Source organism: Elephas maximus, chromosome 23 (genome assembly GCF_024166365.1).
Source record: "Elephas maximus indicus isolate mEleMax1 chromosome 23, mEleMax1 primary haplotype, whole genome shotgun sequence".
In the NCBI taxonomy this organism is placed as follows: domain Eukaryota; kingdom Metazoa; phylum Chordata; class Mammalia; order Proboscidea; family Elephantidae; genus Elephas; species Elephas maximus.
Genome location: NC_064841.1, coordinates 6,537,737 through 6,564,535, shown reverse-complemented (window position 1 = coordinate 6,564,535; position 26,799 = coordinate 6,537,737). Strand labels below are relative to the sequence as shown.

Below are 26,799 nucleotides of genomic sequence, written 5' to 3'. Positions count from 1 at the left end.
ACCGTGGGTGACCCTGCTGGAGTTTGAAATAGCAGTGACGTGACTTCCAGCATCATAGCAACGTGCAAGCCACCATAATATGACAAAATGACAGATGAGTGGTGATCCAATCACCTAGGAAACACAAAGTTCGTGGGTCAGCCATGACTGAACGCAATATATGTTGGTGAACTCTCCACTGGAGATGTAGAAGAAGCTACTTCCCAAACTTAGCAGGCGCTCTGAAATGGTTTTCTCGGTGCTAATGACTAATTCGTATGAATAATCTCTACTCTTCCACCAGCAGGGCAAGTTACACCCATATTTGAGAAATGGGGTTCCCAGGTTTAAACAAATAAAAATACAGGATGTCCAGTTAAATTTGGATTTCAGTTAATAACAAGTTTTTAGTGCAAGGTATGTGCGTGCAATATAATATAAATATGTCCCATGCAACACTTACACAAAAAAATTATTCTTTGTTTATCTGAAATTCAGATTCACTGAGTGCCCGGTATTTTATCTAGTAGCCCTATAAGAAGGTTATTTGGGGTTAGAGTTAGCAGCAGCAGCAGCAGCAACAGTAAGACATGCAGCTGTTGCTATGATAGTAATAATAACAGTAGAAAAAGTAACCACTACTTACCAAATTCTTCTTCTGCGCTCTGTGTTCCTTATCTAGTTTAATCTTCCTGGCAGTCATCTGGGGTAAGTACCTTATTGATGAATTATTCAGTACCAGCACAGTCATAATAACCCTCAGTATCTGTTAACTGTTGTTGTTGTTGTGTGCCATCGAGTCAATTCCAACTCAGTGACCGTGTGTGAGAGAGTAGAACTGCTCCATAGGGTTTCCTAGGTTGTTAATCTTTACGGGAGCAGATCACCAGGTCTTTTCTCCAGCAGAGTTGCTGATGGGTTCAAACTGCAGACCTTTCCATTAGCAACAAGGACTTAATCACTGTGCCAGCAGGGCTCCTTATCTGTCAACTCTTTCCTCTTAAAGAGGAGAAGCTGAGACTCTGAGACCCAAGTTCCCTCAGGCAGAAAGATGGCATACTGGGAATTGAATCATGGCCTTTCTGATTCTGCAGTCCAATGTCTTAGATACTTTGCTCTACTGGCCTTGAGGTTATTTTACTCTTTGAACACTGGAACTTCATTTGTTGATGAGTCTTGAGATTGCCTCCAGTTGCACTCTGTTTTAACTCATGTCCACGTAACCATGGTTGGCTGAAACAAACTGAAGTTCATAAGCTAGAAAGCTGCAGAGTTTTACAGAGGAAAGATGTTTGTCATGAAAACTTAGGCCCATTGGAATTGACAGGCATTCACAAACAACAACAGGCTTTTTCTGGTGGCAACTGTAGAAAATTAATAAGGGTTACAGAGGCAGTAAACACCTGAAAAATAACTAAAATCCAGGTCTTCTAACTCCCATTGATAGTCAAACACCATGTTGTCAGCTGCATTTCAGGATTTCCTTCTTATGTGTTGAATAAACACATCAATAGAACAGCCATTTTAATAATGCCCATTTTCATTCAGAAGGCACATAAATGAAGCAATCAATGCTAACTTCGTCTATTATACATTTATTCAATTAAACTTATCTAAATCACTAAGGCTGTGAATAATTTACTGACAAATTCTTAAAAATTATTCATTAATTATGAATTTATCTGCATTTCCCTTCTGTTGTTGTTAGGTGCTGTCAAGTCTGTTTAGACTCATAGCAACCCTATGTACGACAGAACGAAACGCTTCCCAGTTCTGTGCCATCCTCCAATCATTGCTATGCTTGAGCCCATTGTTGGGGCCGCTGTGTCAATTCATCGAGTTGAGGGTCTTCCTCTTTTTCACTGACCCTCTACTTTACCAAGCAAGATGTCCTTTTCCGGGGACTGATCCCTCCTGATAACATGTCCCAAGTGTGTGAGACAAAGTCTCACCATCCTTGTTTCTAAGGAGCATTCTGCTGATACGTTTTCCAGGACAAATTTGTTCACCCTTTTGGCAGTCCATGGTATATTCAATATTCTTTGCCAACACGATGATTCAAAGGCATCAACTCTTCCTTGGTCTTCTTTATTCATTGTCCAGCTTTCATATGCATATGACACGATTGAAAACACTATGGCTTGGATCAGGTGCACCTTAGTCCTTAAAGTGACATCTTTGCTTTTTAACACTTTAAAGAGCTCTTTCACAGCAAATTTGCCAGATGCAATGTGTCATTTGATTTCTTGACTTTTGCTTCCATGGGTGTGTATTGTGGATGCAAGTAAAATGAAATCCTTGACAACTTCAGTCTTTTCTCTGTTTATCATGATGTTGCTTATTGGTCCAGTTGTGAGGATTTTTGTTTTCTTTATGACGAGATGTAATACTGAAGGCTGTGGTCTTTGATTTTCATCAGTAAGTGTTTGAAGTCCTCTTCACTTTCAGTAGGCAAGGTTGTGTCATCTGTGTATAGCAGGTTGTTAATGAGTCTTCCTCCAATCTTGATGCCCCATTCTTCTTCATACAGTCCAGCCTCTTGGATTATTTGCTCAACATATGGAATGAATTGGTATGGTGAAAGGATACAACCCTGGCACACGCCTTTCTGACTTTAAACCATGTGGTATCCCCTTGTTCTGTTCAAACGACTGCCTCTTGATCTATGTACAGGCTTCTCCTGAGCACAATTAAGTGTTCTGGAATTCCCACTCTCCGAAATGTTATCCATAACTTGTTATGATCCACACAGCCGAATGCCTTTGCATAGCCAATAAAACACAGGTAAACGTCTTTCTGGAATTTCCCTTCTAGATAGTTCAGTTTTGAGCATATTCCTTTCAGAGTAACATATACTATTAATTCAATGTCTGGATAATAAGACTTTATAAATAATAGCTCAGACATCAGCTGTTAATAACAGCTGTCTTATACCAAGAACCTGCCACAGCCATCAGATTTATAGCATAGCAGAGGTGAGAAGGTGAGAGTAGATGGGAAATTGTTCTGATAACTCCAAATCTTCACCCACTGCTACCATTTAGCCAGTGAAATAACAAGGAAAATATCATGACAGTTTAATTAATGCCTTGGTAAATGATCCAGGGCAAAGTAGCCAAACTCATTTTTTAGACTGCCACAATTAAGATGAAACTGAAAATTATCAAAAAGTTTATTTCTAAATCTTAGTTATTTGTCTCTAACGCAATATTCAACTAAATTCTTCTTCTTTTTTTTTTTTTCAGGAATGCATGCCTCAACGTTGCAGGTCATTCTCACAGTGCTCACTGCTGTCAACAGCAAAGGATTTTGAATGAGACGTCACTGAAGTTTTATGGGAAACTTTTTCTTCCCCCAGCTTTCTGCAATGGCGCGGATATGCCTAAAAGAATCCCAACCTAAACAGTAACACACATTTCTTGTCTATGGAAAAGCAGGGGTGATGATTATAGGCTTCAGGGACTACAGTCTTCTACGTAATTCCATAGGGTACAGGCAACTCAAAATGAATGTATGTACTCTGTCCTATAGGGTCCAGAAAAGCCAAACAAAGCCCCGCGCATCATCTCAGGATGTTTTGTTCAAGAGTTTAGGAGTCTATTCTTTGACTTGGAAGTCATGTTTTTATATAAAACAGAATATATTTTTTTAAGTTAAATATCGTCTTACTAAACAAGTTTTTCAAACTATAGCTGCACACTAAGAAGTTACTCTTCTCTGGACACAGGGAAATGAGATACACTACATTTTGATTTTATCTTGGGAGGATGTGTGAGAGGGTTACTATTGTATCAATGGTGTTTAATATTGATACAAACTGCTTTGTTCAAGTGATGGCTTCTCCTTTCATTTCATTTGGCAAATACTCACATGCTTACTAGTCTAAATAGCATCATGTTACTGTAACAAAAGGTAATGAATAATTTTATATTTTTTAATGAATAAGTAGTTATCATTGAATAATATCTGCTTGTAGAAGAGGAAACCCTGGTGGCATAGTGGTTAAGTACTACGGCTGCTATCCAAGAGGTCAGCAGTTCAAATCCGCCAGGCACTCCTTAGAATCTCTATGGGGCAGTTCTACTCTGTCCTACAGGGTTGCTATGCGTCGGGATCGACTTGGCGGCAGTGGGTTTGGACAGAAGAAGAATCATCATTGTAAATATTTATATATCCATCATGGTCAAGTTGATTCCAACTCATGGCAACCCTACAATACAGAGTAGAACTGCCCCATAGTGTTTCCAAGGAGCAGCTGGTGGATTTAAACTGCCAACTATTTGGTTAGCGGCTGAGCTCTTAACCACTGCGCCACTAGGAAAGGGTGTCAGTGTCACATTCTCTAATGTTTTAAAGAAAGTTCTGAAAGGAAAATAGAGGTAGGAATCTATGTGCTTTCCAAAGCTATTGGATAGGTAATGCTCTTGAACTGACAGTGATGTAGGTACTATTTTTCTGGGCTATTTTCATGCCTATCTCGCCTCCACCTTTCCTGCTCTCAAGTCCAGAGGGAGACCAAAGTTTTCTAGTCAGACAGAGTCAGCCTAGTCTCAGAGTCAACATGGGGGTTTTGTAAAAGCGTATCAGGAGACTGATAAAAAGGAGAAGACAAGTGAGGGAAAAAATGAGATCTTCAGAAACACTTATTGATAACAGGAGGGCTGTCATTTCATCATAACTTGGAGGTAAAAAATAAAGTCTAGATTCCCAGAAAGATATCAGCACCGCCTAGGCAAAACCTAAGGTTAATAGCATGGATATGATTTATTGCAATAGGTTTCAATATAATTCATTTTTATTTTATTAAAAAAAAAAAAGTTGCTGTTGAATCAGTTCTGACTCACAGCGACCCTAGGAGACAGAGTAGAACTGCCCTCTGGGGTTTCCAAGGAGCGGTTGCTGGATTAGAACAGCCAGCCTTTCGGTTAGTAGCAGGGCTCTTACGCACTGTACCACCAGGGCTCCATTCTATAAACAACTCATTTTAAAATGCAATCTTAAACGACACAAAACGAAACCTTTGGTGACGTATTGTCTATGTCTAGAGATTCTTCATGAGGCAGAAACAGAAGAGAAACAAGATGACGGAATCCTTGATGTAAAAGGGATTTCCTGATGCAGGATCCTCCTGCTGCTTTTCTAGTGAATGTTCCATCCGTTCATTTATGTGGACCCAGTGGAAACTAAGAGGCAGGAATAAGGGCCATTGACCACATCTCACTTTACTTTATGCTCTAATAACAGATGTATAATATCCTCCAACTCGGAATCAACTCTTCCTTTCTCTTTATTCTTTTGCTCCTTGCCTCGCTTTCCTTCTTCATCTAAAACTATTTAATAACATTAAGTCATTTCAGAAAGAATCTTCTTTCTCTGGTTGATTGTAAAATAATAAGCACCTCTTTAAATGAGAGGTCTCTTTTTTTTTTTTTTCCATGAATTCAATGCAAAATTGTTGCCTGGGTGGCATTTATACCTATGGAATTTCTATATGTAGACAATTAGTCTAATTAGCAGTAGGAATTAGATATTTACACTAAGGCCAAACATGGCCATTTGTGTGCCAGTTTCATTAAAAAAAATCAATGTTAGAAAAAGACATGTCCTACCACAATAGTAACAATCTGTTCAAAAACTTTAAATGATTGATTTTGAGGAACTAATGGATTTGAATTTTGGAATTCTCTTTCTAAATATTTTGTGCCCTTTTGCTAATCAAACCATCTTGATATTCAAACAAAGTAAAAATTCAACTGATCTTTTTTTTATAAGATCAAGTTTTGAGACCCTTACTAAAAACACTAATTTTCAAAATTTAATCTTTCCTTAATTTAAGTTTTTTGCCATCTTAACTGGTGATTTTAGGAGAGATGGGTGACAACCAGTGGCGGTGACCCACTGCGTGAAGGTGACTCATCATCTTTGCCGTGTTGTTGCTTCAGACTTGGCCTTGCTTCCAACTCCACGGTAGCATGTCGACCAGCCTTGAAACTAGGCATTAAGTTCTCTCTGTTTCTAAATCATGTCTGGAAAACTGTGATAATACTCCCATGTATTCAATTCCAAAGTTGGATATGCCCATCTTAAGTAGAAATCATTGGGGGCTGTGCCATATGGGAGATCCTATTGCTATTCAAAATTTTTCAAATTAAGTTTTCAAATTCAAATGAAACCAGAAAATCTAGATCCCCTCAGAAATAAGCATTGCATACACTACTCAGAAAACTGTCCTCTCAGTTACTGCTACTCTGGGGTGGGGGGGTGGGGAGGGTGTGATTGCTTTTTTCATATGTGATACTTCCTAAAATAGCAGGTACATTCATTACCTATTGTTGTGTAACAATATTACCAGAAATGTGAGGGCATAACACAAGACACATTTTATTATCTCACAGTTTCTGTGGGTCAGGAGTCCAGGCATGGTCTACCTGGATCCTATGCTTCAGGGTCTCACAAGGCTGCAATCAAGATGCTGGCCAGGCTGGGGACTATGGTCTCGGGAGGCATCTAGCTCCATTGGTGTAACAGAGTTTATAAAGAAAATGTTCTACATTCTACTTTGTTGAGTAGTGTCTGGGGTCTTAAAAAGCCTATGAGTGGCCATCTTAGATACTACACTGGTCTTACCCATCTGGAGCAAGGGAGAAGGAAGAAAACCAAAGATACAAGGGAAAGATTAGTCCAAAGGACTAAAGGACTACAACTACCACAGCCTCCACCAGACTGAGTCCAGTACAACTAGATGGTGCCCAGCTACCACCATCGACTGCTCTGACACGGATCACGATACAGGGTTCTGGACAGAGCTGGAGAAAAATGTAGAACAAAATTCTAACTAAAAAAAAAAAACAAACCAGACTTACTGGTCTGACAGAGTCTGGAGAAACCCTGAGAATATGGTCCCTGGACACCCTTTTAGTTTAGTAATGCAGTCACTCCTGAGGCTCACCCTTCAGCCAAAGATTAGACAGGACCATAAAACAAAACGAGACTAAGGGCACACCCACCCAGGGGCAAGGGCAAGAAGGCGGGGGGGTGGGACAGGAAAGCTAATAATGGGGAACCCAAAGTCAGGAAGGGGAGAGAGTTGACATGCCGTGGGGTTGGCAACCAAGGGCACAAAACGATATATGCATTAATTGTTTAACGAGAAACTGATGTGCTCTGTAAACCTTCATCTAAAAGCACAGTTGAGAAAAAAAAAAAAAAAACAACAGGACTGTGGTCATACCCGAGACTTGACTGGAATGATCCGCTTCCAGCTCCCGTGCTTGCTGGCAGAATTTAATTCCTTGTGGGTTTCTTGCCACATGGTCCCTTCCATCATGGAACTCACAAGGTACCAGCCCACTTCTTAAAGCCAGCAAGGGAGACATTCTCTGTGACTTCAGGAAGGAAGTTACAGTTCTATGTAATATAATTGTGAAAGCGACATCCTGTCACTTGGTCACGTTCTATTAGTTAAAAGCAAGTCATAGGTCCCACCTACACTCAAGGATCAGGAATAACACACCGGCATCGCCATCAAAAGGTAGGAATCACGGGCCAACCTTAGAGTCTGTCCACCACAGATGGAAATAAACCTATTTACACAATTATGGAGGAAATTTTTTCTTAATTAAACCTTGTAATATTTTGTTTCATTTTTTGAGTCCCTCATTAACCCACTTTAAGCAAACTCTCCAATACATGTGGTAAGAACCTCAACAGACATATTATAAGCTAAAAATTTAGAGTGATGACCCCAAATGAGTTTAAATCTCCTCAATGGGATGGATTACATCACAATTCAGGGAAAGAGTACCTCCAGTTAAGAGTATAGAGGGATCAAAGCAATTTTCACAGGATCATGGAAAACAGTAAATTCCCACCGACTATCAACTACTGGGAAATCCTGGTGGTGTAATGGTTAAGAGCTACAGCTGCTAACCAAAAGGTCGGCAGTTCAAATCCACCAGGTGCTCTTTGGAAACCCTATAGGGCAGTTCTACTCTGTCCTGTAGGGTCGCTATGAGTTAGAATCGACTCGATGGCAATGGGTGTGTTTTTTTGTTTTTTGTTTGGTTATCAACTACTGAGCTTGATCCCAGAGATTTTAAAAATGTTTATAGGTTATCAATGAGAACATTGTAAGACACTTGTGGCAGCTGGCTTGTTGAAGTTCAGCTATGCTTATATGTAGCTACTTCCTCACTCAATAGCTTGCCATGCTCAGATCTGGGAGAATTCATTGCAATGTGTAGTAGCAGAATAGAAGAGGTTGGGGTAGGGCCTAAATAACAAGGATCCTGCTGCCAGTATCAGGAGTGTAGAGATAATTTTGCCTAAGAAGAAGAGATAATGTTGTACGGAGGTCCCAGGGAAAGGAAACAGTCTCAGAAAAACTAAAAACAACAAAGAAAATCAGTAGTGAAAGTAAGAACACAAAATATGAAGAAATGTAGGTGAGCAGACAGGTAAGCATAGAACCGAGTGAATCTCAAGAGAAAGCCAGAAACCACGGAGGCAAGACAGGGATCCAGTTACCTGAAGAAACAGAAACCATTCTTGTTGCTAGAACAGGGTTTTTCAACTTTCTTTTTTTTTTTGTTTTTTTCAACCACTCCCCCTTAAAGAGCCTTTCTAAACTTTTTTTTTTCCCAATTGTCCCCTCCCATGAAATTTTAATACCGCAGGCAAGCTGTATGTGTGTTTATGTACTTTATGTATATATATGCTTTATATATAAAATGAGTAGGAACTTTTTCAACCCTCAAGAACCAACTTAACCTCTTAGGGGGTGATATTTTCCCCACTGAGAATACATAACTTAGAACAAGGTAGGCACCCTGGCCTACTTCCCAAATTAATTGGCCAGAGTGAATCTATTTGCAAGGGAGACTCACCCTTGAGCCCCCTGACCACTGAAGTACAGTTTTTCAAAGGAGAGATCTGGTCGTGGTGCCAGGGTTGTATGTAAGCCTGCTAATGGAGATCAAAAGCTTTAGCTCGGGGAAACGAGCAAGGAAGTTGGTAAACCTAATGGAGCAGACCAGAGAGGGGCTGGTAAACTGTTGAATAATTCTACTCAGAGTGCGGAGCGATGGATCAACCCAACCCGGAGGGAGGAGTCTAGTGACATTTTACAAACATTGATTAGACCCAACCTTGAGTTTTAATTAAAACTTGGACAAGGAATTTGAAAATTCATTTGTCAAATTGGTGGCACAGTGGTTAAGAGCTACGGCTGCTAACCAAAAGGTCGGCAGTTCAGATCTGCTGGACCACCCTTTGGAAGCCCTATGGGGCAGGTCTACTCTGTCCTCTAGGGTCGCTATGAGTCGGAATCGACTCCATGGCCACTTTTTTTTTTTTATGATGCTGAAGGGGTTAGCTAACAGGCTGGATGACAGAAGATGTGTCAGGAGGGTTGTGGTGGTGGCTTCTGGTCCCAGGTCTACCTTTTACTGGGTGTATTCTCTCAGCCATTCAGATCCCCGATTCCCTCATCTGTTAAGGTTAAAGTAATAATACCTATCATGCAGGGTAGTGAAAAGGCATTATGAAAGCAATTAGCAGACTACCTGGAACATAAATTTAATAGCAATAATAATATCTGAGTGCTTTCTATTAGCCAGGCACTGAGCTATGTTGTTTAAATTCCACGTTAAAAAAAATGTTACTCCGTTCCATTTAGGAAACTGAAAATCTAAGTTTGTAATCATCAGGATTCACACATCTTAACAGACTTAAATCATAGATTTCATAAAACAAAGTGATATTTGAACAGAAATTATCACTCGTCTCCCCCAAAAGAACTGCAAAAGCCTAGTAAAGAATGACTCAGCAGCTTAAGTGGAAATTTATAATCTTCAATTGTCTGTGACCTAAATGTGAATAACAAGTGTGGAGTGGTTGTCAGAAAGCAGCTAACTTTTCTAGGTGGCTCTGATGAAGGAGAGTGGTAAGAGTCAAGAAGGTAATCACCTCTCTCTATCCTGATCAGACCTACTGAGAAGCTGGAATCCTGTTCTGGGAGCCAGAAAGACATAGAAGAATGGTAATTAAGCAAAAAGAGACTGAGATGATGATGAAAAACCTTAAAGCTGTGACATTCATGGGATGGTTGAAGGATCTGAAGATTGAAAAGAAGGATTATGTGAGAACGTGATTATTACCTTTTAACTACCTGATAGCTTATTCCACGAAGAGAGGCACAGACTTGTTCTATGTTGCCCCAGAGCATGCTGATAGAATTACCTGAAGACCTGAAAGTCAGTTTGGGAAATTAAAAAGTGTCAGAGCACCGGCTGGACAATCATACGACACGGATGTCTAGGGGTAATCTAATATACAATACCCTTTCCTCTGGTGGCACAGTGGTTAAAGACATCGACTGCTAACAGAAAAGTCGATAGTTTGAACCCACCAACAGCTCCGCTGGAGAAAGGCGTGGCAGTCTGCTTCCGCAGAGATTCATAGCCTTGGAAACCCTGTGGGGTCGCTATGAATCAGAATCAATTGGATGGCAGTGTGTTTGTTTTGTTCCCGTTTCCCCTAACTCCTGCCAGGCTACCTTTAAAATTGTCTCTTTGTCGTTTTGGGTTTTCACTACACTTTTGGAGGCAAGGATGGCAAGACTGCATCTATCATACTTTGGACATGTTGTCAGAAGGGATCAGTCCCTGGAGAAGGACATCATGCTTGGTAAAATACAGGGTCAGCGGAAAAGAGGAAAACCCTCAACTAGATGGATTGATAGAGCGGCTGCAACAATGGGCTCAAAAGCACGACGACAATTGTAAGGATGGTGCAGGGCCGGGCAGTGTTTTGTTCTGTGGTACGTAGGGTCGCTATGAGCTGGAACCAACTCCATGGCACCTAACAACAACAACATGTCTTGGTATGGATTTCTAAAAGTAGTGCTTGGGACTTACGGTCTTCTTGAATCTTTGATCAGTGCCTTTCATGAGTTCTAGAATATTCTCAGGTATTACATTTTCAAATATTGTCTCTGCCCTATTGTCTCTCTTCTCCTTCTTAAGATCCGTTAAGATTTATATTAGACTTCCTAACTCTATCTTCCATGTTTCATGACATCATTTATGTCTCTTCTTCTCTCTGTGTGTTATTTAGGATACTTTTTTCAGATCTGTTTTCCAGTTCAAGAATTATATTTTTAGCTGGGTCTAACGTGTTGTTAAATCCTTCCACTGAAGCTTATTTTAAGTGAATTTCTTCTCCCTGCTATCAATTAAGGCTTGACAAAATCAGATACATACTTGATTTTTCATGGATTGACTCACGTGTTTACATGTTTCCAGAATCTTCTGCCCTGTGTACTACTTTATACTGATATTTGTTTTAACTTGGAAGATTATGTACATAGAAAATAAGGTTATGTTCACTTGAGGTAACTTAGGATAGCAAACATCTGGCTATCTGTAAGATACTGAGACATACTTTTAAGAAACTGAATTTTTCCAAACGATTATTTAAAAAAAATTTTACTCCACATTTTCCATTTTAAATGCAAACTTCTTCCTAACTACACCTAAAAACTTAAAAGAGTAAGTCCTTCAAATAAAGGTTTCTGATACAATTAGTATTACTCCAAAATTGCATTTTGAGATAGTATTTTGTTTTTTATTAAATGTCATTTTTTCAAAATATTAGCAGTTATCAGAGCAATTAAACTTTAAAAAATTGTCTTCTATATATTACTTTTTTGTTTATTTGAAAAAAAAAAGAGAGAAATGTGCAATGTTGATTTCTGTACACCTACTCCTCACTTGGAAACCCTGGTGGTATAGTGGTTAAGAGCTGTGGCGGTAACCAAAATGTTGGCAGTTTGAATCCACCAGGCGCTCCTTGAAAATTCTATGGGGCAGTTCTACTCTGTCCTATAGGGTCACTATGAGTTGGAATCAACTCGACAACGGGTTTGGTTTTTTTTTTTTAATATGCATTATAAGTACTTAGAAATATTATTAAAGTATATGAAATAGTATGCTTTTACACATGTATGATTTTACTCCTTTCTCTCTCTATATTTATTTGACAAGGCCCTTTGGTTCACAAGTCTCAAGAACCCAATTTAAAATGGCTGAGACACATTGGCCAGGCCAGGGATAGCCTTGGCTTCAGACAAGTCTGGAAAGCTTGCATCAGTGCATGGTGTCACTCTGGTCGTCTTTCAGTCCTGTCTCCACTATACTGATTAAACTTGCAGGCAAGCACTCTGCATGTGGTAGCGCCCAGAAGCTACAGGCTTGTAGACTGGCAGAAAGATTGCTCCTCTTTCCCATGAGCGCCAAAGGAAGACCCAGACTGTGTGCTGCTGGATCAATCGGGATCTCTGGTCCTTTATGAACCAATCATCATGGCCAGTGGGTTGGGAAACACTGATTGGCCAGACTAAGCTTCAAGTTTCTTATTTTTTATTTTTACTGCATATCAAAAATTTTTAAACACGAATTTTTTTTTAAACCAATTTGCAAATGATCTGACCCTTTTCAAAAGAATGAAGTTATGCATGGGAGGTTGGGAGTGGATTTTGGCATTGGCAGGGCTTTAAAAGAAGTGTCACCAACATCGTTAGTTGCAGAGACCATTCATGTATTGACACAACTACCATCCCATACCCCGAGGAACTGCCTAGCTCTTTGCCTTGACCCTTCTCTGCTCCACCAGCTGTGTTACCACTGTCTGCCTCGGACGTCCAGACTCACCCCTCGCCCCACGCTGGCATACACTATGACCCCAGGCAGGAAGCATACAGAGTCGTTAGCTCACAAGGCAAAATCAACACCATCTGAATGGAAACCACAATTATTCCCAAGTCACACTGAACAGGATAAAACAGATCACCAGACAACTCTTTTAAAGAATTCTTTTAAACAGATCGCAGAGGACGTTTGGTTCCGGATAGTGCCACACCCCTGTACAGAATTTTTAATCTAACAATAAGGGGGAAACTAGGTAAGGTTATAAATGCAAAGCTAATGCTCGCAAATTTGAACGAATGGGATCATTTTTTAATGCGTAAAGGGGATTCTGATATTCTCTTGTGAAGGACAAAGCGTGGACAGCCGCGGCTTTTGCCGTGATGCAGTTTGTACCCGCCCGGAGCCAGTCATCAGATGAGAATGTGACCCTTGGTCGGAAGGGCACAAGTGAGTGCACTGTTAATGTGAACAGACACCGGAGCGTAAAACAAAGACTGAGACCTAAGCCTTGTCAGTTCCAATGTGAGTGAATCCCGCCGACAGAAAACTCTCTTCTGCATCCAGCAGCCAGAGTTGTCACCGGAGGCACTGTGAGTGGCTGTCTCTCAAAGCCTGCAGAGAGCCAGGGCTTCTGAACACAGTTTCCACAGCGTTGAGAGGAGGAGGACGGGGAGGACGGGGAGGAAGAAGGGGAGGAGGAGGAGGAGAAGGAAGAGGGATGGCTGCATTAGCCCACCGGAGACAGAGTACATCCTATACTAGCCAGTTTAGAAGAATCTAAAAGAGGAATAGAGGGGGTTTTTTTTCCCCCGTACTTAGTTAAGTATTTGAACTCACAGGAGGTTTCAAAATGAGAGGCAGAAGTGGGGTGAGCAAATGAAAATTGATGCCTTTCCTATGTTAACAGTGATGACTCAGGTCCCTGCTGGCCTCCAGCACAGCGGGGAGGAAGCATTTTCTAGGATCCTGTAAAGCCACTTCCGCTGCTCTAAAGCTGCCCTGCAGTTCTGATTCTCCCTGACTGCTTCCAAGTGGGGCCTCTCAGGTTCTGGAGCTCACCCAGCAGCTTGCTGGAAGAGTTTCCACCATGAGGCCCTGACTAACCGGGTGATGTAGGGCAAGGACAAGCATTGGTAACTGGCTGGGAACCAGAGTTCCTGACACACAAGAGGCTTCTGCGGGCGGGGGCGTGGGGACAGTGCTGTGATGAGGAAGAAGGGAGGCTGCAGGCGGGGGTACAGCGTAGTATATCTGCTGTGGGGTTCCGTCCCCACCTCCTGGGTGTGTCGTTGGGTATTAAAGTCATCTGCACACACAGGAAGTTTTTCTCCTCATTGTAGTTAAAACAAACAACATACCTAAGTACTGCTATTACAAAATACACATTTACATGATTAGTTTTTGGAAAGGAGCCTCAGGAGCGCGAGTGGTTTGTAATCAGCTGTTAACCTAAAGGTCGATGATTCGAACCCAGCCAGTAGCTCCAAGGAAGAAAGGCCTGGCAATCTGCTTCTGTAGAGATTACAGCCAAGAAAACTCTGTGGAGCAGTTGTACTCTGTAGCACACAGGGTCGCCATGTGTCTGAGACTGGCCGAATGGCAGCTAACAACAACCCACCCAGGGCTGTCGAGTCGGTTCCAACTCATAGTGACCCTATAGAACAGAGTAGAACTGCCCCATAGAGTCAAAAGGTGCATTTGTTCCTCTGAGTTGAGGAATAATGAGGTCACTCATCCAACCTTGTGGACGTGGAGGTCTAGTTTACTCTCCTCTCCTCTTCCCTCACGCACAAACGTGGTGAAACTACCCCAGTACTTGTGACCTCATCTCCTCCCCTTTGTATACAGAACTTCCTCATGGAATAGCCCACGACTCCACCCGTCGTTCAAAGGGCCTTTTCTCCTAAGTACCTGGACTTTCATGGCCTGCCTGATGCACTAGTTCTCACTCCGAGATTTTTCTCTTTTGGCTGCCAGTATGCTTTGAAGAAACACATTGGTGCATTCGTTACTCACAGCACAGAGTGAATTACAGTAATTCAATGATACTTGCTGAGCGAGGAGATGGTCGGTTGGGAACCAGGGTGGAGCTGGAGGTAATTCTGAAGCATCAAACACTGTGGGTAGAGAAGACACTTGAGCAAGTGGGCCTTTTCAGTCACGGACATACACAGAGAAATGCGGAACTGGGAATTCAGGCAACAGCAGGGGTCGGGATAAAGGAAGCGGAGGCAAACCCAGGAGGTGAGGAGCGTTCTTGGAGAAGAACGAAAGGCATCTGAAATTTTAATGCCATTTACTACATAATTTTGTAAAGAATGGTGTCCCACTGTCCATTCTATATCATCAGCAGGTCAGATCAGGGAAGACAGCTGTGAATCTTATATATTATTTTTTATGTTGTTACATTAAAGACGTGAGAATGGAAACTATTTGGAGCATACAGTATCACAAAATAAGCCGATTAAATTTTATTTGTTCTCAGAAAAGTGTATCAAGTGTCCATGCTAATGCTCTGACTGACCACTGTTTTATTTAGTGTCCTTCGGCCCAACTGTTCAAGGTGTTTTCTTGGCCAGGGTTTAACCTACACAAACAATGTGACGGTGATTTGTGATTCTGAGCATACCCACTGTGGCATATTTTCTTTCTGACTTTTGTTCTTAGACTGTTGAAAGCCGGTCTGGGCATTTTACATTTTACAATCAGTAGTAAATCAGGCCAAGGACAATCACACATTACTTTCTTCACAGTTGACCGAGAGTCAGTATGTCGTGGCTCTTGGAGATGGTGTGAGCCTTTGATGTTGGACATGCTTTGAATCAAACCCCAGCTTCATCACTAATTAGCTCTCTGACTTTGACAAGTTAGCTTCTCTAAGCCTCACTTTCCTCATAGGTAAAAGGGGGATGAGGAGCCCTGATGGCATAAAGTTTACAGTGCTTGGCTGCTGACCAGAAGGTCAGTGGTTCACACCCACCACCTGCTCCTCGGGAGAAAGATGTGGCAGACTGCAGCCATACAGGTTAAACCAAAACCAAACTCAATGCTGTCGAGTCAATTCCGACTCATAGCAATGCAATAGGACAGAGTAGAGCTGCCCTACAAGGTTTCCAAGAAGTGACTGGTGGATTCGAACTGCCAACCTTTTGGTTAGTAGCTGAGCTCTTAACCACTGTGCCACGACAGCTGGAAATCCTATGGGACAGTTCTACTCTGTTCTATAGGATTGCTATGAGTTGGAATCACTGGAAGGCAATGGGCTAAAATGAAGATGAGTAAAACCTTCCTCTCAGGGTTATTGTGAGACATTTAGCACCCACAGCAGATCAAATAAGAGAGAAAACTTCTATTATTACTAGTCGTTTACTTTGACAGCTGGTGCTGACATGTTCTCATTGTTGTGGTCCAGACCAAAGCAGTACAGAAGTAGCAACATGGTAGCCGCAGCCACAAGAGACCAGGCGTTTGCTTCCGAGGCAGACTTAACTGGTAAGGCACTGCGAGTCTGGGCTTCCTGGGGGATTTCGTTAATGTACAAAAGGGTGCAAGGGCTCCAGCGATGCTCCTCCAGGCTCTGGGGTTGTAACCGGCAGTGTTCTCCCAGCCACGCCATCATACACTGGATTCCAGTCCCTCTTTGGCACTGTCATTAAGGCTCTGAGCAAACATAGAACCTGTTTCGGTTTGGGCATCTCTTGCCTCCTTTTTAAAATGGCCTTTACTCCTTGACTTCCTCCAAGGTTCTTGGTGTCTCCCGTTCTGTGGTACTTCAAGTAGCAATAGCCCCTCTCAGACGTTCAAGTCACACCAGAATGCTCATGGCTCCTTGTACACCAGGCTTTCCCGTGCAGTTGGGCCTGTCCTCTTGCTGTACCCTCTGTCTGGAACTTTTTCCCCATCCTTCTTCTCTGGACTCAATTTTACTTATTCTTCAAGAATAAAGAGGGGTCTTTAAAGCTAGCAGGTGACCAGCTAAGACGTATCAATTGGTCTCAACCTACCTGGAGCAAAGGAGAATGAAGAACACCAAAGACACGAGGAAAATATGAGCCTGAGAGACAGAAAGGGCTACATAATTCAGAAATTTCATCAGCCAGAGACCAGAAGAACCAGATGGTACCTAGATACCACCTATGATCGCCCTCGCAGGGAACACAACAGAGAGTCCTTGACGGAGCAGGAGAAAAGCGGGGTGTAGAACTTAAATTCTAGTAAAAAAAATCAGACTTAATGGTCTGGCTGGGACTGGAGGAACCACAGAACACATGGCCCCTGCACTCTCTGTTAACCAAGAACTAAAATAATTCCCAAAGCCAAATCTTCAGACAAAGATTAGACTGGGCAATAAGCCATAAAATGATGCTTCTGAAGAGTGTGCTTCTTAGTTCAAGTAGATACATGAGGCAAAATGGGTGGCTCCTGTCTGGAGGCGAGATAAGAAGGCAGAAAGGGACAGAATGGACAAGGAAAATCCAGGATGGAAAGGAGGAGCGTGTTGACACGTTATAGGGATAACAACTAGGGTCGCATAACAGTGTGTGCATAAATTTTTGTACGAGAAACTAACTTGAGCTGTAAACTTTCACTCAAAGCACAATAAAAATTAAAAATAGATATATTAAAAAATAATAATAATAAATTGGACCCCACTTAAAAAAATAAAAAGAGTGTCTCAGAGTTTTGATTTCCCCACTGACTGTGAAGTCTTCAAAGGTGAAGACTTTGTCTTACTCATCTTTGTATTTCCTCAGTGGTTTCTACAATGTTGTGGAGAAAAACTTGAATGCTGTTTTAAGTTTTAACACAGAGGTTTATTAAGGTTTAAAACAGTTGCAATTGGGGAACTACGTAGCCCATTGAAACTGGAACCAGGTAGTCCCAGGGCAGTTTCATTATATAAACATTCTTATGGGGTAAAAAGAGGAACCAAACCATAGGGAGGGCAATTACAGGAAAATCAATGAATATTGTAATAATCGCATTCTGATTGGTTACTGGTTATTAATAGCATAGTTCGTGATTACAGATAGTTTCACAGGCTGCTTAGATCATGGTCACAAGATGCTTACATGTATTTTCTTTGTTTATCTTGCAAAAATATCTTGTTGGCAACAGCACCCAGTCAGCACTCTTCCTGAGTATGAGTATTTTGAGGGGTGCAGATGATCACTTGGTCAAGACCCCTTGGGACATATGGTTTCACATCCTGGTTTTGACCACTGATGAAAAACATGTTTTTCTCAAAAAACATAGCTGGTAGTCTAGAAATCCAGATTAAAATTACACAGCCTGGTCAGCATATTACGACTCTGTCTCACCAGCCGCACTGAAAGCTGTCTTTCCCTGAAACTACAACATCTGGCCAAGGTGTTTAAAATTATATGTCTGAAATGAAACAGCCTAGATTAAGTGAAACCCGAGGTCAGGGCAGCCCAAAAGGTCTCCCCTTCTTCCCACTCATCCCGTACATACACGTGGTATGCCTGTGTGCACACACTTGCTTATACTCACACGCTTTTCCAGCTCTTAATCTCCTCTGTGTTATTTAGAATGATTCCACTTCCACGAAGAAATCCAGGTCATTATATAAAATAAACAAAAGGATGGTAAAGTAACAGCTACTGAACACCGAACAAATGCCACACACTGTCCTAGTGAGCTCTGTTTTACTGATGGATGAACAGAGATTTAGAGAAAAAAGGTAGAACATGCAAGGATATATGCCTATTAATGGTGGAACAGAGATTCAAACCCTGTCTATCTGACATGGCTTCCATACTATCTTTACTACACCAACCTCTACAGCCATAATGAAGAGAGAAGTAATATAAAGAGCAATTAAATTTAGAGCAGAGTTCTAGATTCTTTCAAATTGTTTCCCATTCTTTATGTGTGGAAGAGTATCTTTTAATTTTTCTGAAGCTTTTCAATCACAGGGCTAAGGGCAGAGCGGCAAGATAGGAGGAGAAATATAAGATCCGAGAGGGCAATGGTCATAACTGTCAAGGTCACTGCTGTACTCACACGGCTTGCCCGGGTACTGGTAGCTAGTAGGTACTCAGTCAATATTCGTGCAACAAAAAATGAAGGATAATGTGTTTTCATTCAGGTCCGTAGCTTTGGAACTCTGAAACGAAGATGTCATTGCCTCCGGCTGGAATTCTACCATATGTTCCATTCACCCATTCAATAAATATTTACAGTGCTAGGCACTGCGGGGATAAACGAGCAAACAGAACACAGTCTCTGCCCTCCCCCAACATACTGTGGCTACCATTAACACAGAGTGGTGAGTATTATGCAGGAGGGGAAGTTCAATAAGAGCATGTTGGAGCATTTGGTAGGACTGGAGAAAGCTTCCTGGATGAGATAACTATAAGCTGAGATGAAAACGATGAGGACTGTTTAGCTGGCCAAGTGACAAGGAGAGTTCCTTCCAGTCATAAAAGACAGTAATGTGATAGGGCCAGTGAGAGGGAAAGGGAGACAAGGTAGAAGGCGAGGAGGGAAGGGGAGGTGTCGTGGGTTGAATTGTGTCCCCCTAAAATATGTGTCAACTTGGCTAGACCATGATTCCCAATATTGCGTGATTGTCCACCATTTTGTCATCTGATGTGATTTTCCTATGTGTTGTAAATCCTACCTCTATGACGTTAATGAGGTGGGATTAGTGGCAGTTATGTTATTGAGGCAGGACTCAATCTACAGGATTAGGTTGTGTCTTGAATCAATCTCTTTTTTAAAATATAAAAGAAAGAAATGAGCAGAGAGACAGGGGAACCTCATACCACCACGAAACAACAGCCAGGAGAATAGCACACCCTTTGGACCCGGGGTCCCTGCACTGAGAAAATAGTTGACCAGGGAAGATTGATGACAAGGACCTTCCCCCAGAGCTGACAGAGAGAGAAAGGCCTTCACCTGGAGCTGACACCCTTAATTTGGACTTGTAGCCTCCTAGAGTGTGAGAGAATACATTTCTCTTTGTTAAAGCCATCTACTTGTGGTATTTCCATTATAGCAATTCTAGGTGACTAAGAAGGAAGAGAAGGAAAGGGAAGGGAAGGGAAGGGCAAGGAGGGGATGGAGGAGAGGGAACGGAAGGGGAGGGGCGGGACAGGGATGGGGAAGGGAAGAAAAGCAGGTGTACCAACAATAGCCAATAGGCAATGCACCTTGACAACATTTATATTTATAAGGCATCTTACAGTTTGAGAAGTGATGTCATGTTCATCACCTTATTTCATTTTCACAGCGGTACCCTGGAAAGCAGTGGTTCTCAACCAGGGGAGATTTATCTCCCAAGGGTGTATTTGGAAATGTCTGGAGATGTGTTTTATTGTCAAACCTGGGGGGTGGGAGGACTGTAACAGGCATCTAATGGGTAGAGGCTAGGGATGTTGCTAAAAATTCTACAATGCACAGGAGAGACCCCAACAACAAAGAATTGTCTGCCTCCAAATGCCAAAGTTAAGAAACCCTGCCCTAAAGGGAAGGAGCAGGTGTTACTGTCCCCAGGTTACCTCAGAGAGAACTGAAGCCTACAGTGGTAGTATCAACGGCTCTAGGTCACGGAAGACCTCAGTGCCAGGAGCTGATCGTGGCTTTTTGATTCCCAAAGAAACTTTCAGTTTAAAGAAGAACTTTTAATGTGCTCTCTCTATTTTGAATTCAGTGGTTACTAACCCACAGTAACATATGGAAATATCAAAGGAATCTCCTCTTTTCACAATGATTAAGGAGCGGCTACTAGCGTTTAATGGGTTGGGAGTGGGGATGTTAATGTCTTGCAATGTACTTGACAGTCAATGAATTGTCCTGCCCACAATGCTAAGAGCTTCCCTGTGAAAAACGCTGTCTGGCTGGAGAATGAATGAGTCTGACGTGCAGAACAATGAAAAGAGAGCAAATGTCTGTGTCAGGTTTGAAATCAGGAACTAATCAGCTGAGTTTAGGGACTCTGGGGGGAGGTTTCTTTTAAAATATACTTTAAAAAATTTGATCAGCATGTTTTGAGCAACTACTCTGTATGAAGCCTATTATAGAGGGTCCGGTTCCTATACAAACAAGAACATGTTGTTTGAATTTATCTGTGGCAAGTACTTATAAGTAAAATGGGTGAGAAAAGTACATTCTGGAAGGAGAAGAGAATATCATTGACTTGCAGTCAGAGAATCACAGAATTTCTGAGCTGGAAAAGCCCTTGGCGATAATATTCCTGGTCACTCCAGTGGCTTCCTGCTGACTCAGGATAAAATTCAAGCTCCTTACCATATCACACCCATTGCCATCGAGTGGATTCTGATTCATAGTGGGTCTATAGGACGGAGGAGAACTGCCCCATAGGGTTTCCAAGGAGCAGCTGGTGGATTCAAACCGTTGACCTTTTGGTTAGCAGCCAAACGCTTAACCACTGTGCCATCAGGGTCCTGCATATCACGCAAGGCTCCTTAAGGTCTTCCTTCTGCTCACGCCTCCACCCGCACTGCTCCCCACATTTTCCCTCTCGCTTTACTACCTGCACTTGCTCAGGATTATCTCTTCCACCCCAAGCCTTCAGCCAACTTTACTCTTTGGAATGATCATGCCTACTCACCCCTCCTCTGGCCAATCTCTGATCATCCAGCTTCACCCCCACTCTCCTCGTCTTTGGGGTTGCGTGCCTCTTCTGAGCCCACACAGCCCTCTGGATTCTGCTTACAAAGCACCAAATGCAGAGAAACCATGCTGTCTTCTACTGGACAGCGAGCTCTCTGGACTAGAACCAGGTGTCGCCCTCGTGGTAACCCAGCGCTTGGCTCAAGGCATGGAATTGGAAGCTTTGGAGGTCACCTCATTTTCCCAGAGGTAGATTTTTATAAACATGGTGTGAGGGACATAAGCCAAGTCTTAAAAGAGTAATACTAGACAAATAGAGAAGACAGGGCTGGGAATTCAGTTGGTGTTTAAGAAAGCTGAAGGCAGGCTCAGTCCCCCGCAGGTGGGGACAGGTTGGCTGGAGCAGAGTTAAATGGAGATGAGCTTTAATTAAAAGGCAGATGGAGCCTGACTCAGGAGGGATTTTAATACCGTACAGGAACACAGGCATCTTCTGTGGAAGGTGTTTGACCTCATTTATGCTTTTCTGCTCACTGAGAACTTCTCTGTGCTCAGAGATGGTCTAGAAGTTATTGGAGGACTCACAGTGAATATATGATCCTGCTAATTACACAAAAATTGATAACTAATAATTTAGAGGAAGGGCAAGACAGAGTACAGAGATTGACTCTAAGCTCCACACAGTAGGGTAATGAGTACCAGGCTAGGAAAACTACAGGTCGAAGTCTCCAGGGTGGCTAGGTTTAATCACACGCCAAGAAAGAGGTCAAGGAAAAAGAAAAGTATTTGTCCAAAGGCATCTGTAGACACCCTCTAAGACAGGTGTTTACAAACTATACAAATTATAGCAAGCCAAGCAAAGATGGACAATATTTTCATGTTAACATCATTTAGAGGGATTTGAATTTCAATGAAGTGACGTTTGCTAGTGTCCATATTGATTACATTTCTGCACGTCAAATTCAAACTCTTCCTACTCTTGTGGTCAGTAAGACGGTGCTAATCATTCTTAAGAGCTAGTTAGTGATTTTCTGGAGAAATCAGGAGGAAGTCATTCTGCTGAGTGTGTGTAGGAGTGTAGACCGCATCACCCATATGTGCTAATGTACAGAAATAGGCAATTAATTGCCTCAGTTACCACATTTGGGATGTGCTGTTTGCATTCCCTCTCCACAATGCATGAAGTAGCTCTTTGATTTCTTGTTTTATTTAGCACAGGCCCCTATCAAAGATGCAGAATGGCTAATTACAAGCCGTCTTGTGACATGTGGGTTGGCTGTAAGGAGAAGTAAACACATTCGATTCAAAATAATTTTTTTTTTTTTAAAGGCAAAGTGTTCCATGTAAATACACGTAAAGATTACATGTAGAACCACAATTCAGAATTCTGTTTTTCAAATGAGACACACATTTTAACAATGAGACCTTTTATGAACACAATGTTTTAGCTGAAATTGTCAAATCTAACGCATATCCTAGGAGCCAGGCAAGACTCTCAGCAAACAGCTTTTATTTGTTTTAATTTGTTGCCTAGCAGCAGGAATGTTATTCCCCAGTATTCCTAACTCACCTCTGCAGAGAGAGGAAGACAGATGGTTTTTTTTTTTTTTTTTTAATAGCACATTAATAAAAGGCTAAAGGATGTGGAGCTTTCTAATGAGTAGCGTCTGAAGCCAGAAGGCACATGATAGGATTATTATGAGTTTCTTAATGGCATCTTTTCCGCTGAAATAACTCAATGTGTTCCTCCATGGGGAGGGACTCACTCGCCCCTTTCATTGCCGGCTGGTAATCTCATACAGTCCCAGCTCTGAAATGGCCCGTTTGCTTTCTGCTCTGCGAATAATAGGCATCTTTTTTTTTTTTTAATTAAAGGTGTAGGGGTTGGTTTTATTAGCATGCATTATCCACAAACATCTTTCACCAATTGGGAGAAGAAAACAGGATTTTAATGGATATTCATGTCTGAAAAGGAATCCCCAGGTGCTGCAAACGGTTAATCCTTGGACTACTAACTGAAAGGTTTATGGTTCAAACCCACCCAGATGCACCTTGGAAAAAAGGCCTGGCGATCCGCTTCCAAAAGGTCACAGCTTTGAAAACCCTCTGGAGCAGTTCTACCCTGCACACATGGGGTCGTCATGAATTGGAGTCAACTGGATGACAATTTTTTTTTCATGTCTGAAAATTGTAGGTAAAAATTAGTATCTCAAAGAAATGCAAAGAAGAGACAGGTGGAAGGAACACGGGATCAGTATTTCTCAACTCATTTCTGCCACTAAGACTTGTGTGGCCCAGACATTGGAATAAAATGGCAGCAAAGTTCATTCAGGGAGATGAGTGCAGCAGGCCTCGTGGGGAAGGCTGAAAAACACTGAGCACTCTGAGATAGCTTGATTCCTCCAGGGAAGTCAGAAATACAGATTGTTTATGCAAGAGTTCCTGATTTTTGAATGTTGGAGACTAACTTTAAAAATAAAATACACTGATGGCAAAAGATAACAGATCTGAAGATCCTGGACACAGTGAGAGAAAAATGTAGAACAAAATTCAAATTCATAAAAAAGACCAGGTTTACTGGTCTGATAGAGACTGGTGAAACCCTGAGACTATGGCCCTTAGACACCCTTCAGACCAGGAACTGAACTCACTCCCAGAGACCACCTTTCAGCCAAACAATAGACAGGCCTAGAAAGTGAACAATAACACCCATGAGGAACGTGCTCCTCAGAACCATCAACCACACAAGACCAAAGGACAGCATTTGCCCCAAAACAAAGTTCAGAGGCAAGAAGGGGCAGGAAAGTTGGAGGAATGGAAACAGGGAACCCAGGGGGATGCGAGTAGAGTGCCCTCACATTGAGGGGATTGCAACTAATGTCACAAAACAAAATGTGTGTAAATTGTTGAGTGGGAAACTAACGTGTTCAGTAAACGTTCACCTAAACCATAACAGAATGGTCAAAAAAAAGGGAAAAAAAAAAACCAAAAACCCATCTGTGGGCTGGATTCTGAGGATAGGGCCCTGACAGCATTGCTGGGCTTCGGTTTCTTGACTAAGGAAGAAATTGAATTCCGATGATCATGAAGGTCCTTTGCTGTAAGATTCTCTCTTGGGTAGCAGAGTGCCTTCTCTAAAGTGACCCATATTTGTCCTCTCCTTTCTCGTAACTGCACCCTTCTGGCCCTTTTCTGTTTTGACTTTTTTTTTTTTTTTTAATTCACTCATTATAAAGACTCTTACCTGACTTAAGATACAGAAAATCACTATGAGAATGAAAAAAAAAAGATGAAATCATACAAAAAAATTTTAAAAAATGACATCAATATTTAGCTAAGACATCTATAAATAGTTATGGCATGCCTAATACATACACATTCATGAAATGTGCACACAAATGCAAGGATTTCCACAGCTAATCACTCAAATGGCTCTTCCCACCACAGACTATTTTGATATTGCTTGGAGCTCTTCAGAGAAAGACATAATAGAAACGCCTTTTTTGAGATTATTGGGATATTCTTATTTTAAATGACGAAGTTCCAGTGCAGCACGGGTAATTTAATGCAATTTCTATGCAAAGAAAATATGGCTCATGAATGTCATTGTCTTTTTCTGGAAAAGAAAGCTTTAATTCTATGTCCTCAGTGATTTATACTACCTTGCAGCAAGCTGGATCATGAGGCAAGCCGTGGATTATGATCATGATGACTCTCTGTTAAACGGAATCAGTTTCTTTTATGGGCTTAATGGAAGCTAGAGGGAATGCTATTAAATGCAAGCCTCCACTGTCCTCTCTGCTTGCACCCTTGCCCCACAATAATCTATCCACACAGCAGCCAGAAAGATCTTTGAAACACAATCTGCTCACTTGACATCCCTACTCAACATCCTCTAATCACTACCCACGACTCCTGCAATACAATTCTAAGTCTTTGCCATAGCCTATGAGGTAGTGTTCAACCACCACCAAACACTTCATAGGCTAGAGTAAAGGTTTAGAATATGATATGGACTGCCAGAAGAATGAACAAGCCTGTTTTGGAAGAGTACAGCCAGAATGCTCCTCCAAAGTGAGGATGGCCAGACTCCATCTCACGTACTTCGGAGATACTCTCAGGAGGGACCAGTCCCTGGAGAAGGACATCATGCTTGGTAAGGTGGAGTGTCAGTGAAAAAGAGGAAGACCCTCAGTGAGACGGATTGACCCAGTGGCTGCAACAATAGACTCAAACATAGCAACGATTGTGAGGATGGCACAGGGCTGGGTGGTGTTTCGTTCTGTTGTACATAGGGTCTCTACGAGTCAGTTGGAGCTGACTCAATGGCATCTAACGGCAACAACAGGAGGTGGTTTTCAAATGGCCACATGCTTTGCTGCTCCTCTCATTAAGGGTTAGTCTCTTTTTCCCATCCCTGAATTAGGATGGAAAGCTGAGGTCCCAGACGAGGGAGTGGGGCCATCTTAGACCATCATTTCCAACAAAGCTGTTGGTTGACTGTGGTGCATGCCACACTGTATGAGAATTGCCCATTCAACACACAGAATTGTGAAAAATAATAAATCTTTGCTGTTTTAAGGCCCTAGGTTTCGGGATCATTCGTTATATAGGAGTAGATTGACAGCAGCCTATTCTGACCACTGTGTAGCCTTCCCACTGTATCTTCCAGCCACTATGAACTCTTGGCTTCTTTTTAAACATACCAAGCACGCCCTGTTCTTTCCTCTGCCTGGAGCCCACTTCCTGCCAATATTCACATGGCTCAGCCCTTCATTCACTAAGGTCTCCCTCACCACCCTGTCTAAAGGGGCAACCGCCCCTCTGATCATTCTCTGCCCCCTTCTCTGCTTAATCATTCTTCTAGCACTTTGTACTCTAACATTAAAAACAAACTCTAACGTTAGCTAGTGATAAAAAACCAGACCCCGTGCCGTCGAGTCGAGTCCAGCTCATCACGACTCTATAGGACAGAGTAGAACAGCACCACAGAGTTTCCAAGGAGCACCTGGTAGATTTCAACTGCTGACCTTTTAGTTAGCAGCTGTAGCACTTAACCCCTGGCCACCAGGGTTTCCTAGGTCCTGATACGTTTGTTATTTTCTCTCTTACTTAACCTGAATGTAAAGTTTGCGATGGCAGTGATTTTACTTATTTTGTTTGTTAGAATATTCTTACCACTTACAGCAGCCTCTGGAACATCATAAATGCTCGACAACAACAAAAATGTTTGAATTAATTATTTCAAGAACCAATTGTTTTTATTAAGTTTAGGTGGAAATTTTAATATACCCCCAAGAATGTCTTTATTTACTTGCTAAAAGGACATACCTGTGAACAGAAACAATAGAGAAGCAATCGTAGTTCAGATAGAAAACGTAAATCTCACTGATTTTGTTTAGAGAAGACAGTAAACTCTTTATTTGCTAGTAAAGGTGCTTGTCGTAAAATGGACAGATGAAGGAGGAAAGAAATTAGCTACTTGTCCCAGCAATATTTTTCTAGAATCTGA

At 41.9% G+C, this 26,799-nt stretch overlaps 1 long non-coding RNA gene across 1 annotated transcript in view; it reads right to left on the bottom strand.

Annotated features, from left to right (window-relative positions):
- LOC126066350 (uncharacterized) overlaps positions 1-7,295 on the bottom strand; it is a 72,635-nt gene extending 65,340 nt beyond the window's left edge. Inside the window, exon 1 of the long non-coding RNA XR_007515068.1 lies at positions 7,211-7,295. This is a non-coding gene — a long non-coding RNA (uncharacterized LOC126066350). The remainder of the gene's footprint in view (positions 1-7,210) is intronic.
- Between the last annotated feature and the right edge of the window lie 19,504 nt (positions 7,296-26,799).